Genomic DNA, 17197 nt, shown 5'->3' on the forward strand with positions numbered 1-17197 from the left:
AAGTTTTATTTACCACACTAAGAACTGCTAGACGGAGTGGAAGATGAGGCCGAGCAGTTCGATCTTCCGTGCCCTAACTTGGCGACGGAGGACACCTACGGCGACGGCGGAGAGGACGATGTCCGCGGTCGGCGTGAAGACGGCGTCGGAGAGGTTGCGGCAGCGAAGCGCTTCGTCGCCGGCGTCGTCGAGGGCTAGCGGTGGCGCTAGGGTTCGTGCGAGAGTGGAAGAAGAGATAATGACCGCCGTGAAGTGTGTATTTATAGGTACAGGGGCGGCACTGCGTTATTACACAGGTGCCCCTGGCGATTCGCATCTGAGGAACACGTGGCCATCATGCAGAATTTTGGGGTTTGTTCCACGTCCCACGCACGCCTGGATTGTCGGGTGGTCGTTCCTACTTCTCCGGGTTTCATGTGGAGGAATGAGCATTGAAAGTGGACTTAAGGTTTGTCTTTGTATCTTCTGCTGACAAGGACGCAGAGAAGACATTCGACAGTTTCAATAGAATGCATATGATTTGGAGAGATAGAGTTTGAGATAGATAGCATAGAGAGGTTAGGGTCCGATCACATTCACTTAGTTCAAAAGATTCAGCAAGAAGACATAGCTATAAGTGAATGTTGTAGAGGAAAGAACACTAGTATATATATATATATATATATATAATCAACATAGTGAAGATAATCATGAAGACATGTTGAGATTGAAGCCAAACCAAATGTGAAGACATAGCAAGGTAACGCCATGAGTGAAACACTTCAAAATAGAACATTTGGTGGTGGCGTTACCCACCGTATAGGAAGTATTAGACCCAGACACGGCGCACAATTATCGTGGCGCTCCGAAGTCAAATTCCACATTCATGTATTCACACTTAGAATGTATGTCTTCATTGATTGAAGATATACTTTACTTCGTGTGTTGCACATCTAAGTCATCAATATGCATAAGGGTTAGGATGTGTGCCTGATCACAGGACATTTGAGGATTCCAGGATATTTAGCTCACACCGTAACTTGCAAAATCTCTTCTCATCCAAGGGCTTGGTGAAGATATCTGCCAATTGCTCTTCAGTGTTGACGTGTATGATATCAATATCTTCCTTCACAACATGATCTCTGAGAAAGTGATGACGAATTTCAATGTGCTTTGTCTTCGAGTGCTGAACTGGGTTGTTGGCAATCTTGATGGCGCTTTCGTTGTCGCAGTAGAGTGGCACTTGCTTCAGATGAATGCCATAGTCCTTGAGCGTTTGCTTCATCCACAGAAGCTGAGCGCAGCAAGATCCAGCAGCAATGTATTCAGATTCAGCAGTGGAGAGAGATACACAGTTCTGCTTCTTTGAAGACCAACATACAAGTGATCGTCCCAGAAAGTGACATGTGCCTGATGTAGACTTGCGATCAACTTTGTCACCAGCATAATCAGCATCCGAGAATCCAACCAGATCAAACTCTGAGCCCTTTGGATACCATAATCCTAGAGTTGGGGTGTGAGCCAAATATCGAAGAATTCGCTTCACAGCTAAGTGATGCGACTCCTTTGGTGCCGCTTGGAATCGAGCACACATGCAAACACTAAGCATAATATCTGGCCTAGATGCACATAGATAAAGTAAAGAACCAATCATGCAGCGGTATACCTTTTGATCGAACTCTTTACCATTGTCATCAGGACCCAGATGATGCTTGGCTGGCATTGGCGTCGTGAAGCCTTTGCAGTCTTGCATACCGAACTTCTTCAGGCAATCTTTGAGATACTTCTCTTGAGATATGAAGATGTCGTTGTGTTGCTGTCGTATTTGAAGACCGAGAAAGAACTTCAGCTCTCCCATCATAGACATTTGATATTGCTCTTGCATCATATATCCAAACTCTTCACTGTACTTCTGATTGGTGCAGCCGAAGATGATGTCATCCACATATATTTGGCACACAAACAGTTCACCATCATATGTCTTCGTGAAGAGAGTGGGGTCGAGAGAACTAGGTATGAAGCCTTTGCTCTTCAGGAAGTATTTGAGTGTGTCATACCATGGCCAAGGGGCTTGTTTGAGGCCATACAGTGCCTTGTTGAGCTTGTATACCATGCCAGGCTGTTTTGGATCTTCAAAGCCAGGAGGTTGTGCAACATACACTTCTTCTTCAATCTTGCCATTGAGGAAGGCGCTCTTCACATCCATTTGATAAAGAAGTATGTTGTGATGACTTGCATAGGCCAGCAGTATGCGTATGGCTTCAAGTCTAGCCACAGGAGCAAATGTTTCATCGAAGTCAATGCCTTCCACTTGAGTATATCCTTCAGCAATGAGACGAGCTTTGTTTCTGACAACTTGACCATGCTCATCTTGCTTGTTGCGGTATATCCATTTGGTGCCTATTATGTTATGCTTCCGAGGATCGGGACACTTGACCAGTTCCCATACATTATTCAGCTCAAACTATTGAAGCTCGTCTTGCATAGCTTGAATCCATTCAGGTTCCATGAAGCCTTCTTCAACTTTCTTGGGTTCTGTTATTGAGACGAATGTGAAGTGCCCACAGAAATTTGCTAGCTGAGTTGCCCTTGAACGAGTGAGTGGACCGGGTGCATTGATGTTATCAATTATTCTTTCAATCTGCACTTCATTGGCAACACGAGGATGTACAGGGCGAAGATTTTGCTCTTGCTGATCATTGTCGTTGTTAGAAGGAATGTCTTCAGGCTGAGTATTGTCTTCATGTTGATCAGGTGCTGAGATGATAAGTTCTTCTTCAGGATGAACTTCAGAAGGTATAATTTCTCCAGTTCCCATTAGCTTGATTGATTCACTGGATGGAACTTCATCTAGCACATTTGGCAGTTGCTCTCTTTGTGAACCGTTGGTCTCATCAAACCACACATCCACTGTTTCAACCACTTTGTAATGTAAGAGATTGAAGACTCTGTAGGAGTGCGAATCCTTTCCATATCCAAGCATAAAACCCTCATGTGCTTTTGGTGCAAACTTTGAGGTGTGATGTGGGTCCTTGATCCAGCACCTGGCGCCAAATACTCTGAAGTAACTGACATTTGGCTTCATGCCAGTAAGGAGCTCATAAGATGTCTTGTTCAGAAGCTTGTGAAGATAAACACGATTGATTGTGTGGCATGCAGTATCAATGGCTTCAGGCCAGAATTTTTTGGAGTCTTGTATTCATCTAGCATCGTTCTGGCCATCTCAATAAGTGTTCTGTTCTTGCGTTCGACGACCCCATTCTGCTGTGGCGTGTACGGGGCTGAGAATTCATGTGTGATGCCCAAGGTATCAAGATATGTATCAAGGCCAATGTTCTTGAATTCAGTGCCATTGTCACTTCTGATATGCTTTATCTTGGCGCCATAGTTGTTCATTGCTCAATTGGCGAAGCGTCTGAAGACATCATGTGAAGCAGTTCGAAGGGTCGAGTAGTGGTCATGATTGTCTTCTAGGGATGTTTGGCCCTCGTCATCTTTCCTGCCTCACAGGCACCGCATAAGTGATCTTTCTTGAACTTGACGCCCTCGATGCCTATGACATGCTTCTTCTTTGCCAGGGTGTGGAGGTTCCTCATGCCAGCATGCCCAAGCCTCCGATGCCAGAGCCAGCATTCTAAAGCTTTTGCTAGAAGACATACGGCAAGCTGTGGTCCTGCTGAGAAATCTACCACGTACAAATCATCTTTTCGGTACCCTTCAAATACTAGAGACTTGTCAGATTCCATTAGAACAAGGCAACGATATTTTCCAAATATTACGATCATGTTTAAATCACAAAGCATTGAGACAGACATTAAGTTGAAGCCAAGGGATTCAACAAGCATGACTTTATCCATGTGTTGATCCCTTGAGATTGCAACTCTACCTAGACCCAATACCTTACTTTTACCAGTGTCAGCAAATGTGATGTGGCTCTTGTCGGATGGACGTAAGGTTGAGTCCATAAGAAGGCTTCTTTTGCCAGTCATGTGATTTGTACACCCACTATCAATAATCCATTCTGAAGACTCTGGTGTCGTACCCTACAGTGCAGTTAGGGGGATAGGCTTCACGAAGAGCATTGTGAAGCAAAAACATTTGACAAACCAGTGGGTTATGAAAGCTTAGATCCAGATTAGGACTAATAGGGAGAGTAGCAAGCGATTCAGGAACGAAGTACATAGTAAGACCATTCGGGCTTTGATCTTGCGCCCTACAAGATGTTTAAGGTCCCCAGCAATAGCGTCAGACGATTTTGGTTTTCTGCTGGAGACCTTTCCCTGCAAAAGAGAGTTAAGCTTTCTTAGCCACCCACATCTTCAAGGGTGGCTTAGAAGCAATAAGTCTAAGTGCAGCATCTGAGAACTTTGGCTTTGGAGCCCTAGCAAACAGTCTTGCAGGCGGACAATAGTACTCATAAGAATAAGCAGAATAGTTCTTGGTCTTATGAACATGGCGGTTTGATGAACCGCTCTCATATTGATATGCCTGAGTCTGGTTTCCCTGCAAAACATTTGCGTTAGTGCGACTCAGGTGAGTCCTCTGTCTGTATGCAGCCTTTGGACCATATGAAGCCTTTGGTCTGAGGTTTGTCTTCTTCACGTGAGGTGTCATGATCACATTCACAGGAAGATTCTCCAAACACCTTTTCGGAACCCAGATCTTCTTCATAGGCGGTCCATTCCTGCAGTTAGTAGCAATGTACCTGGCAAACACTTCACCATTCTGATTCTTAAACAGTTTATAGTTTGCATCAAAGGATTCATCAATGACAATGGGGTTAGCACAAGTGAACCCAGATAGAGTGGATGGATCTGCTGAAAATTCCTTTGCAGCAACCCATGTGGTTTTGGGGTACTGCTCAGGTTTCCAGTAAGAGCCATCAACATTCATTTCCCTTATGAACCCAACACCCTCTTTCCTCGGGTTTCGGTTCAAAATCTGTTTTTTGAGGACATCACATAGTGTCTGATGCCCTTTAAGACTTTTGTACATCCCTGTTTCAAGCAATGTCTTCAACCTAGCATTCTCATCAGCAATAGCAGTGGAATCCTCAGCAGAGGGGTTAGTTCCCACATCAACAGTTGAAGATATTGCAACAATAGCAGCAGTAGAACATTCAGCAACAGTAGTAGCATTATCACGCTCAATGCATTTAAGACATGGTGGTTCAAATCCTTCCTGAGCGGAGCTGATCAGTTCGGCACGAAGTGACTCGTTTTCCTTTTGAAGATCTTCATGAGCCGCTCTCAATTTCTCAAGATCTTGCTTCCTTTGAAGATAATCATAGGAAAGCTTTTCATGAGTTGTTGAGAGAGTTTCATGACGACTTTCATGTTCCTCATACTTAACATGAAGATTTTTTATGTCTTCAATTAAGGATTCAGATTGAGTCATTTCAGCACCTAACAGATCATCGCTTCTGTCTAACAGTTTTTGAATATGTTCCATAGCTTTCTGTTGTTCATTTGCAACTTTAGCAAGTGTTTTGTAGCTGGGTTTTGAACCACAATCAGAGTCATCGTCACTAGATTTTTGATAGTGAGTAGTGTGTGTGTTTACCTTGGCACCGCGTGCCATGAAGCAGTAGGTAGAAGCGGAGTAGTCCTTGTCATTTGCATCGGTGTCGGTGATGAAGTCATTGTCTTCAGTGTTGAAGATGGACTTGGCAACGTATGCTGTAGCCAGACTTGCGACGCCTGAATCGGACTCCTCCTCAGACTCCACCTCCGCCTCCTCAGAAGCGGACTCCTTCTCTGAATCCATTTCCTTGCCAACAAATGCACGTGCCTTGCCAGATGAGCTCTTCTTGTGTGATAAAGACTTTGAGGAAGACTTGGAAGAAGACTTTGAGTATTTCTTCTTCTTCTTGTCGTCAGTGTCATATTCCTTGCTCTTCTTCTTCTTTTTGTTCTCATTGTCCCACTGTGGACACTCAGAGATGAAGTGGCCATGTTTCTTGCACTTGTGACATGTTTTCTTCTTGTAGTCGTGAGCAGAAGCTTCATCATTCCTTGAGCTTGATCGGGAAGACTTTCTGAAACCTTTCTTCTTGGTGAATTTTTGGAACTTCTTCACAAGCATAACAAGTTCCCTTCCAATGTCTTCAGGATCATCCGAACTGCTGTCAGATTCTTCTTCAGATGAGGAGACAGCTTTTGCCTTCAAGGCACGAGTTCGCCCATAGTTTGGACCGTAGATATCTCTTTTCTCAGAAAGCTAAAACTCATGTGTGTTGAGCCTCTCAAGTATGTCAGACGGATCGAGTGTCTTGAAATCAGGACATTCTTGAATCATCAGGGCTAGGGTGTCAAACGAACTATCAAGTGATCTCAGTAGTGTCTTGACGACTTCATGTTTGGTGATCTCAGTAGCGCCGAGGGCTTGAAGCTCATTTGTGATGTCAGTGAGTCGGTCAAATGTGAGCTGGACATTCTCTTTGTCATTTCGCCTGAAGCAGTTGAAGAGGTTGCAAAGGACACTGATTCTCTGATCTCTCTGGGTTGAGACGCCTTCATTGACCTTGGAGAGCCAGTCCCAGACCAACTTAGATGTTTCCAAAGCACTCACACGGCCATATGTCCTTTGGTCAGATGACCATAGATGATATTCTTGGCAGTAGAGTCCAGTTGAACGAACTTCTTGACATCAGCAGCAGTGACACCTTCTCCAGCCTTGGGAACTCCGTTCTTGACGACATACCATAGGTCGACGTCAATGGCTTCAAGTTGCATGCACATCTTATTCTTCCAGTAGGGATATTCAGTTCCATCGAAGATGGGGCACGCAGCGGAGACTTTAATTATCCCTCCAGTCGACATAGCTAAAACTACAGGTGGTTAAACCGAATCACACAGAACAAGGGAGCACCTTGCTCTGATACCAATTGAAAGTGCGTTATATCGACTAGAGGGGGGGTGAATAGGCGATTTTTATGAAAGTCTTCAAAACGTGGAAGTTATGAAGACAAACGATAGAAATAAACCTATTACCTTGCAGCGGAAGGTAGACTACACTAGGCAAGCCATAGTCAAGTATTCAATAGAGTGAAAGCACAAATACTAATAGCAGCAATGTAGTAAGGATCAGGTAGGAAGATATTGTGAAGCCACACAGAACACGCAGTGACTCAGTGAAGACAAAAGATAGTGCGAACATACAATGACTTCACAAGGAGTAACAGTAAGTAAAGGGAAGGGAAGATGAAACCAGTGACTCGCTGAAGACAATGATTTGTTGGACCAGTTCCAGTTGCTGTGACAAATGTACGTCTGGTTAGGGCGGCTAGGTATTTAAACCTTAGGACACATAGTCCCGGACACCCAGTCCTAAATACGCAGCTCAGGACACCCAGTCCTCACCGTATTCCCCTCGAGCTAAGGTCACACAGACCTCGCCCAATCACTCTGGTAAGTCTTCAATGTAGACTCCCAAACCTTCATAGACTTCGTTCACCGGCAATCCACAATGTCTCTTGGATGCTCAGAACGCGACGCCTAACCGGCTGGAGGATGCACAGTCCTCAAGTGTAATAAGTCTTCAGATCACACAGACAAGAAGACTTAAGTGATGCCTAATTCTCTTTGGCTCTGGGTGGTTAGGGCTTTATCCTCGCAAGGAATTCTCTCTCAAAGGCTTCGAGGTGGGTTGCTCTCAAACGACAAAAGCCATACTCTGAATCTGAGCAACCAACCGTTTATGGTTGTAGGGGGTGGGCTATTTATAGCCACTTGGCAACCCAACCTGATTTGTTCGAAATGACCCTAGGTCACTAAGGAACTGCACGTGTTCCAACGGTCAGATTTCAAACTCACACGGCAACTTTACTTGGGCTTCAAGCAAAGCTGACTTGCCTGACTCTGGACAAGATTCACTCTCAAAGTCTTCACTCGAAGACATAGGTTTTGTTTAAGCATCACTTCAGTCATTCTGACTGGTTCTCTTGGACCCCACTTAACAGTACAGTGGTTCCTATGACTCAACACAGAAGAAAGAGAACTACGAAAGATCTAAGTCTTCGAGCTCCATAGGCTTCATGTGGTGTCTTCTCTTGTCATAGTCTTCAATGTGAATATCTTCATATACCACCTTTGACTTCAATGTCTTCATACATTTTTAGGGGTCATCTCTGGTAGGAAAACCGAATCAATGAGGGACTTCTACCTGTGTTATCCTGCAATTCTCACAAACACATTAGTCCCTCAACTAGGTTTGTCGTCAATACTCCAAAACCAACTAGGGGTGGCACTAGATGCACTTACACATATGAACTATGTGTACTATATGAACTCGAACTCGATTTTATGAATCCACTTTATGTTGATTTCAAATCATAGTACATTTCAAGCTCTAGCTAGATCTTCACAAACTAAACCATGTCTCATATGTTTAATGTGTTTATCACATTATGTATGGTGCCCCGCCCCCTACGCGTACAAGTATTTAGATGTGAGTTGCAAACACCACACATTACCACAAATTCAAATAAAATGTGAGAATGTTCGATATATAGTATTGTTTAGATTGTTTGATATTTAGTTGTAAGCTGCAAACGCCACACATTATCACAATTTCAAATAAAATGTGAGATTGTTCGATGTATAGTATGGTTTAGACTATTCGACATTAGTTGTTAGTTGCAAACGCCATGCATTCACTACAAACAAAAAGACACATCCGTGACATTTTGGGCCGAACGAAATTTTTTCTGTCATACATATGACACTTCTATGACGATAATTGTGACAAAACCCGGTATCATCATAGATGTGGTGGGCTCCTACTTCTATAACAAAAAATCATGACAGAAAATGGGCTTTTCGCCTTGGGTGGGCCGGAGACGCAGCTGCATGACATTCTTTGGGACGTCCATGACGGAAAAAACCATGGTAGAAGCGAGGGGGAGGAAAATTTCGGGGAGTTCCCGGTTATGGTGGGAGGTCAGGGGCCGAGCGATGCACGTTTCTCTCGTACACGTACGCGCGTGTGTGCAAGGCGTTGGCTCTAACTGAACCCGAGTGAGGCGTTGGGCTCTAACTGAACCCGAGCGATTGCACTGCAGGCTACGCGTTACTGAACCCGAGCGATCGATCGATGGCTGTTAACTGAACCCAATCGAGCGATTCCTTCGCTACTGCTGCTAACTGAAGTCGATCGATTGGATGAACAGTGAGCGTCGTGGGGAGGGGGGGTTGGATGAACAGTGAGCGGTGGCGTTGCCTCTGGATGAACAGGACCCCGTGGTGTGGAGGGCTGGATGAACAGTAGACGTTGGAGGGGTGCCCGTGGAGGGTGGTTGAACAGGACCCCGTGGTGTGGAGGGCTGGATGAACAGTAGACGGTGGAGGGGTGCTCGTGGAGGGGTGGTTGAACAGTAGCCGGTGGAGTAGCACGCAATGGAGGCTGGATGAATATGAGCCTGTGGAGGCTGGAGGAGGTCGACGGTAGCCCGTGGAGGCTGGAGGAGGTCGACGGTAGCCCATGGAGGCTGGAGGAGGTGGACGGTGGAGATGAACAGTATTTCATGGAGTCCCGTTTTGCGGTACACCACACCCCTCCCGATGAACATGACCCCCGTTTCAACCGTAGGAGGTCTGTTTCGTCCGTTTTGTGGTACGCCACACCCTCCCGATCAACAGGACCCCCGTTTCGACCGTAGGAGGTCCGTTTCCTCCGTTTTGTGGTACGCCACACCCCTCCCAATCAATAGGACACCGTTCCGAACGTAGGAGGTCCGTTGCCTCCATTGTGCGGTACGCCAGGCCTCGTTTCCATCGCCTCTACCGTCCAAGCCCTCCCGATGAACACGACCACACATTCCGTTCCGACCCAGCCGGTTGGCTCCCACGCGTTCCGTTGCCTCCCAATGAACACGACGCATTCCGTTGCCTCCCCATGAACACGACGCATTCCGTTGCCTCCCCATGAACACGACGACGACGCTGTTTCTCCGTTTCAACCCAGCCATGTACACGAGCCCTGGCCGTATGTATGCGCGAGTAGGCGTTCGAGACCCCGCCCATTTGTACACATACATGGCCGTATTTTCTTTCTTGCACCCTGGCCGCTGTACGTACGTGTACATGCTACGTGCGCGCCTCTACTATGACACGTGCGCGCCTCTACATCCACCAGTATATATGTACGTACACGTTCGCGACCAGAATGAGAACGCTACGTATGCTTTGACCAGGTGGGTCCCGACTATCAGGCACTTCCTTGCGTGCAAAGATGTAGCTGGTGGGTCCCAGCAGTCAGGGGGGCGAATTGTTTTTTTGCTCGAACACACTTCCTTGCATGCGAAGATGTAGCTGGTGGGTCCCAGCAGTCATGGGGGCGGATCGTCTTTTTTGCCCGGACGCACTTCCTTGCATGCGAAGATGTAGGTGGTGGGTCCCAGCAGTCAGGGGAAATGTTTTTTTCGTGAAATACGATGGCCCATCCGGTGGGTCCTCGCTGTCAGGTGGAGGAATCATTATTTTGCGCGTAATAAGGAGGCACTTCCTTGTTGCGGCCGTGGACCCAGCTGTCAGCCTCTCCACGTACAGTCCATGTCCGATGGAAGTCGTTCCTTGACCATGTTGACCACGCCGCGCCGAGAGCACCACGGCGGTGGACGACGGCGAGGACTAGGAAGGGGACGACTCGGAGCCGGGGAAGACGCAGCAGTGGATGCCCACACGAAGAGGAGTACGAGGGTTCACTGGTTCGGCTGCGATGTGAGGCTGCTGTCGCTGCAGAATAACAGGGGGTGTGGGTGAGTAGAGGGATGGCCTGGCCAGCGATGGGAGTAGTAGGGGGCGGTGTGGCCTTCACGGCATCACAGCCGGCCACGGGTGATAGGAGCACGCAGCACGACCGGCGCTGGTTTGGGCGGCTGGAGCAAGAAGAGCAGAGGTTGAAGAAGCACTACGGCCGTTGGATGAACATCGTACGGTAACAGGAGCTAGAATCGTTCATATTTACTAAGTTGACAATGCCCTCCGTCCCCGTCAACTTGGTAGGCCCACAAGTCAGCTTCCCACTATGCTGGGTTCCAGCTGGCAGGGGGAATATTCATTTTTTTTGTGCGTAATAAGGAGGCACTTCCTTGCGTGCGAAGATAGCTGGTGGGCCGACATGTCAGCGGGGGGCACATTATTTTCACGAAATATAGAGGCCCTTCCGGTGCGTCCCAGATGTCAGGTGGAGGAAGCATTATTTTGCGTGTAATAAGGAGGCATTTCCTTGTGTGCAGCCGTGGACCAGCTGTCAGCCTCTCCACGCACAGTCTACTTCCGATGGTGTTGTTCGTTGACCACGTTGACCATGCCGCGCCGAGCGCATCCAAGGTGGTGGACGACGGCGAGGCCCCGGACAGCAACGAGCCGGAGATGGGAAGACGCGGGAGTAGAGTCACAGACGGAGAGGTGTACGAGGGTTAACTGGTTCTAGTGCGGTGTGGTTCGACAGTCGGTGGAGAAGAACATGAGGTGTGGAGGGGTGGAGGGATGGCCTGGGCAACGGTGGAGTAGCGCTTCATAGCGAAGCGTGCTAAGCAGAGCTGCTAGCAGCAGGAGGCGGGAGGTGGTCCCGGCGGCGCTGGAGGAAGAAGACGAGAGATTGAAGATGGATGCCGGTCGTTGGATGTAAATCCAACGGCTAACATGTCAGAATCATTTGTTGACTAAATTGACAATGACTTGCGTTGGCTTCGACCTATTGGCCCACATTTCAGCCTCCAAAAATGTGGCACGTATTCAACCCATTTTTTCAGAATTTACAGTCTTTTTTTTGCGCGGTAGAATTTACAGTCAATTTGATCTTTTTTTTGAATTACAGCCATTAGCTGGGCTGGGTGAACAAATAATGTAGCGTCCATGCGGCCCATTTATTTTATTTCCTAAAAAATTACAGGCCATTTGCACTTTCTCGAAATACACGATTTTGCTGGGCTGATTCTAATTATAATGTTGGGTTGGGCCAGCAATGTTATCAAAAAATAAAAGGGGCTGAGCATTTTGTTATAAATATATTTAAATAATAAGTGATATTATTACATTCGTCCTTAAATCTTACCAAGCTTTTGTACACAATCACTAGGATTTTCGTGCCAAAACAATCCAGGATTTTATTTGTTAAGAAATTATTTTTATAAGTTAATAAGATGTGGGATATTGTTTTCTTACATATGTAAGTATCTGTTAAATATATGATGACAATAAAATAATATATAATAACATATAAATAATTTAAATATATATAATATAGTTAGAAGGGAAACATAAGTTGGACCTGGCGTTCCTATTCTTATATAGAAAAATAGAACAGACCTCTGTGTTTTCTTCAAAAAATACATAAATTGGGCTGCCAAAAATAAAACCTCGGATGGGAGGTCCATAGGCCGGTCGATACATGACGGCCCTAAGAAAATACAAACAGGCCTATGGACCTCCCATCCGAGGTCGTGGGCTGCGCATGTTAAAAATGAAAGCCTAGACGGGGCAGCCCAAAACCACGTCCAACACTTGCCAAAACTTCGTCCCTCGTTTTCTCTATGTTTCGCACACTCGACATTGTGTGGGCATTTTGACTGTGCATCATATGAAGATGTGCTATGCATGAATGTTGATCAGCATGATGTTAACTGGCTGGTAGTTCCATTTTCGACCATGAATAAAACTTCCAACATGATGTTAACCCTGTTTGAAAAGGCCGTGTTAATATAAATGCTCTGCCTCTGAAAGTTGCAGTTTCTTATCTGAAACTGAACTTGCAGTTTCTTATCTGAAACTGAAACTTGCAGTTTCTTCTCTGAGAATCACATTGTCTGCACTTTTATACTCCTATGAAACTACATTTTTTAAGTGCTAAAAATAGATCTCTAGAATTCATAAAATACTTCATATGCTCAATACTGCAAATCTGAAATTCAAAAGACATTCATATCTGAAAGTACTCTCAAAATACACAACACAAAACACAATTCACAACCTGCAAATACTGACAACCCTAAGCTCCTCCTGACAATTCACAACCTGCCCGACTATTGGGCTGGGGGGCAGCCCCCTCCTATTCCTCGGCGGCAGACAGCCGCCCCGTGAGACGATGTGAACGGCGAGGGAGACGATGGCGGGGAAGCATCATCGGGCCAACTGCTTTTCTCCTCTTGAAGTTGGGTTTGGTCGATGAAGACTCCACCGGCTCGCTCTGGCAGGACACCCTCACAAACAGCACCCTGTAGATGCTCGATCCTTCAATCTCTGGTGGATGCTCCATCTGGGATCGATACTCCCACCACCGCTCCCTCACGATCGGATTCGGTGAATCTGTTTGCTCCATGGCCCAGAGGAGCAGCTCTATGTACTCCGGCGTGACTCCCTCCGGGAGTATCATCGCCTTTTCGCTCTGTTGCAGATATTTGGCCATGGATGTCACCGTCGCCGCTAGTTGGTCCTTGTTGTCAAACCAAGACTGTATCTCCAACATCCTAGCTAGCTTCACAGGGGCGCCGTCTGCTATCTTCACGTATCGGTTGTACTCCTCCATCGATCTACTTCTCCATAGCACCTTCACTCGCCGGCGGTGGTTTTTGAATGGAATAGGACAGGAGCAGCGCTGGTTTTGGATTAGAACGGGAGAGGAGCGACACTGGTTTTGGACTGGAATAGGAGAGGAGGGGTGGTGGTTTTGAAATGGAAGAGGAGAGGAGCGGTGCTACATTTAGATTGGAACAGGAGAGGAGCGGCGGTTGTTTAAGTGGAGAAGATAATTAAATCACCACATATTATTCCCATTTTTATTAGTCCCACTGTAATTAAATCACCACATATTACACTGATTCCGCTGCTTGTTGCGTACGCTGATTGGGAGAAATAAATACCCAGCCGTAGCATGCACTAGGGATGTGGGCATGAGGCTTGCATGCGGCTGCATGCGGAGGGAGACGAGATGATTCAATTAATTCATGCCGCTCCTACTCGTCCCCGCACGTCCTTCAATACTACGACGGTTTGCTCCTAGTCGTCCCGTCCATTCACATTATGGCAGTTCCACTAATCCTAACCCTCCTCCCAAATCCATGGCGTCCCAAATCTCCACGATCAGTGGTGAGTACAAGGTTAGAACCATCACCGGCGATGAGTTCGACATCATCTACACCCGTTCTTCCGCGACGGTGAAAGGATGCCTTTCTCGCTTCGGACGCATGTTTGAAGACTCAGATGATGAGTGTCTCGCTGGGCTAGATGTTGAGTACACCACAGTCCTGGGACCAGAGAAGGATCTAAAGGACGAAGAGAGGAAGAAGCCTGTCGTGATCCAGGTTTGCATGCATGACTTATGCTTGGTCTACCACATATGCCATGCCGACGTTGAGTGCCAGGATTTTAAGGACTTCCTCGAGAGCAACCTAGTCAAATTCGTTACTGTAGACTTTGGTAACGACAAAGAAGTCCTGCGTCAGATAGGCCTCGTTGTAGGCAACACCTTCGACGTCCAGAAGAATCGGCTGGTGTCCTCTCGTCAGCTTTCAATGCTGACCCTGGCAGGAGCCATGGTTCATCCTTCGTACGGTAAACTGGAGAAACCTCCATACACGTTTCATCGTCATGCATGGCAGCGGAATGTACTAGATATAGACCACATCCACTATGCTGCAATGGATGGCTACCTTTGCTTCAATATCTACAAGGGTTGGATGAAGAGCAACAACCAAGTGTGCGGTTCAAGCAAAGAAGTATCGGCCAAGAGGAAGAGGGACAAGGACGAAGTCGAGGACGTGGACGAGGACTCCGAGTAAGGTGGCAGTGTCATTGCTCATGGTGGTTCTAATGCAGTGTCTACCGGAATAGTTGCAAAGTTTAATTTCAGGTGTGCTTAATTTAATTTGAGGGGTGTGTTGCTTGAGCCCCCAGCAGAACTATGTTATGTTTCTTCTCGTTACTTTAACTCTTCAGTACGTACATACTAGTATTTCTTACATTTCATCTTTTAGTTGGTATAGTACTACCACTCGTTTCTTCACATTATATACGTACAATATATATGGCCAACATCATATAGCCAGCAGTTTAGTTGTCAAAGAATTTCAGGGTGCTTAGTTTTGTCAAAGAATTCCAGGATGCTTAGAGGGTGCTTGGATCCAAGGGACTTATTTTAGTCTGACTAAAAATAGTCTCTTTAAGAGGCTAAAGTTCCAAGCACCCCTGACTAAAGAGGGGCTAAAACTAGTCTTGAGACTAAAAATTTTAGTCAGGGGTACCCCTACTAAAATGTGGATTAGTCCTCTCTCTACTCATTTAACTCCTCTCCTTTAACATAGGCGGGTTCTGGATTGGAGGGTTTGGAGGATAATAAATGCTCATTAACTTGATTTTAGCCTTTTTAGTATTTGGATCCAAGCATGGGTGAGGCTAGCGTGTTTTAGTCCCACTACTTTTAGTCATGGGACTAAAACGTATCCAAGCACCCTCTTAGTTTTATTTGATGGGTGGGTTGTGTTGGACACCATTATTGTGACTAGCCTTTTTAAGAGTACTATATGCATAATTTGGCGACGAGCACTCTCTATATGTACCACTTTTTTTAATTTCAAGTTTTGCTCCATGGCGCAATCCATCGATACTACTGTTGTACAAAAGTATACATTTTTTAAAAGGCTAGAGGGCGGGGCAGTCTAGCTTGGTCGGTTTCACGAGAGGCGAGGGCCTTTGTGATTTCACGGCTCATTACTGCTAGAAGGCGGGGCCTTGTGATTTGACTGCTCGTATAAATGCGCCGACGACCTGATCGAGGAGGAGCAAAGAACCGTGCGGTATACTCAAGTTTTCCACTGGAGTAGTACTGCGACGGAGGAGCACGAAACACGTCAGCCCAGTGCCATATGGTGATAAAAAATGATCTAATTTGCTAGTCATCTCATTGTTAGCATTGTTCTATTCATTCCCTAAGAAACCATTGTTCTATTCATGCCTCGCAGAGAACGTGACACGTGCAGCGAAACACCCGAAGCAAAAGATGAAACACAGGAGCAAACGAAGAAGGAAGATTATCACCCCAAATGATCTAATTCACCACGGAGTCGTAATTGCTTCTTCATCGCCTCCACGACCTCCATCTCCTTGCGTGTCTCCTCCACCATCTTCTTCATTATGTCCATGACGCGGGATTTCTCGACGCGAGCCTTCATCATCTGTTCCACAGCCGCATTCCGTACCTTGACAGCAGCCGGGTGCTCGATGCGGAGCTTCGCCAACTCCTCCTTCTGTTCCATGACGAGGGCCTGCAGTATCTTCATCGAGGAACTACTATTCTCATGCAGCTTCTTCCAGCCGGCGTTCTTCTCCTTCAACAAGTCGATCTCGTGGCAGAGCTTCGCCTTGTCCTCCTGAAGTCGCAGGATTTCGCCGGTCGCCTTCTTCTCCGAGGAAATGCTCTTCTTCAGCAGCATCACCAAGCCGGTGGTCAACTCCCCCTGCTGATTGAGCTCAGCGGGCATGTTGTTGAGGCTCTCCTTCAGAAACTCCATCAAGCCTTGGATGAACTCCTTCTGCTTATTGAGGTGCTTATTGAGCTGATCGGGCATGCCGTCGAGGGATAACGACTTGAGCTCCGCCGGCTCGGCATGTTCGCCTCCGTGGCTAGGGTGCTCCTGGGAGCCATCGCCTACCCGTGAGATATCTTTCGAGGTCTCTGCGTGGCGGCGAGCCCTCTTTTTTCCACAGCCTTGGTTGCCGCTCCCTTGTTACGAGTAGTTCTTGACCTAGAGCTCTACTCACCGGCCATGGCAACGATGGACGAAGAATAAGCACTTATGAGGAGGAAAGGTAGAGTAATTTTCGGTTAGGTAGTTCCCCTTTTTATAACCTAAGTACTAGCACTAGTACTAATACCTGCATAGTGGGAACACGTTCAGGTTTGGTATGTACTAGTAGGTGTGAGCAAGATTTCAAATGTGATGGGAACAAGGTAAAGATTAATTGATGGTTTTGGTTTCGAGGCCTGAAACGGCTCCCGATGAGTTTAGCGGAACATAAATTTCAAGTACTACACTGCTCAAATGCATAAATATTATGTTACTATCAAAAATTGGCACAAAATATGAAGCAGACCAATGGAAGTACTACTAGCAACCCACGATTTAACTACTCGCATGCGTGCAGTGGAGTAATAATGTCTTTCTACCGCCCTCACGTCCCCTCAATTTGCATGCACTGTATTAATTGACCATCAATAAAGT

This window comes from Triticum aestivum, chromosome 3A, assembly GCF_018294505.1.
Source record: "Triticum aestivum cultivar Chinese Spring chromosome 3A, IWGSC CS RefSeq v2.1, whole genome shotgun sequence".
NCBI lineage: Eukaryota > Viridiplantae > Streptophyta > Magnoliopsida > Poales > Poaceae > Triticum > Triticum aestivum.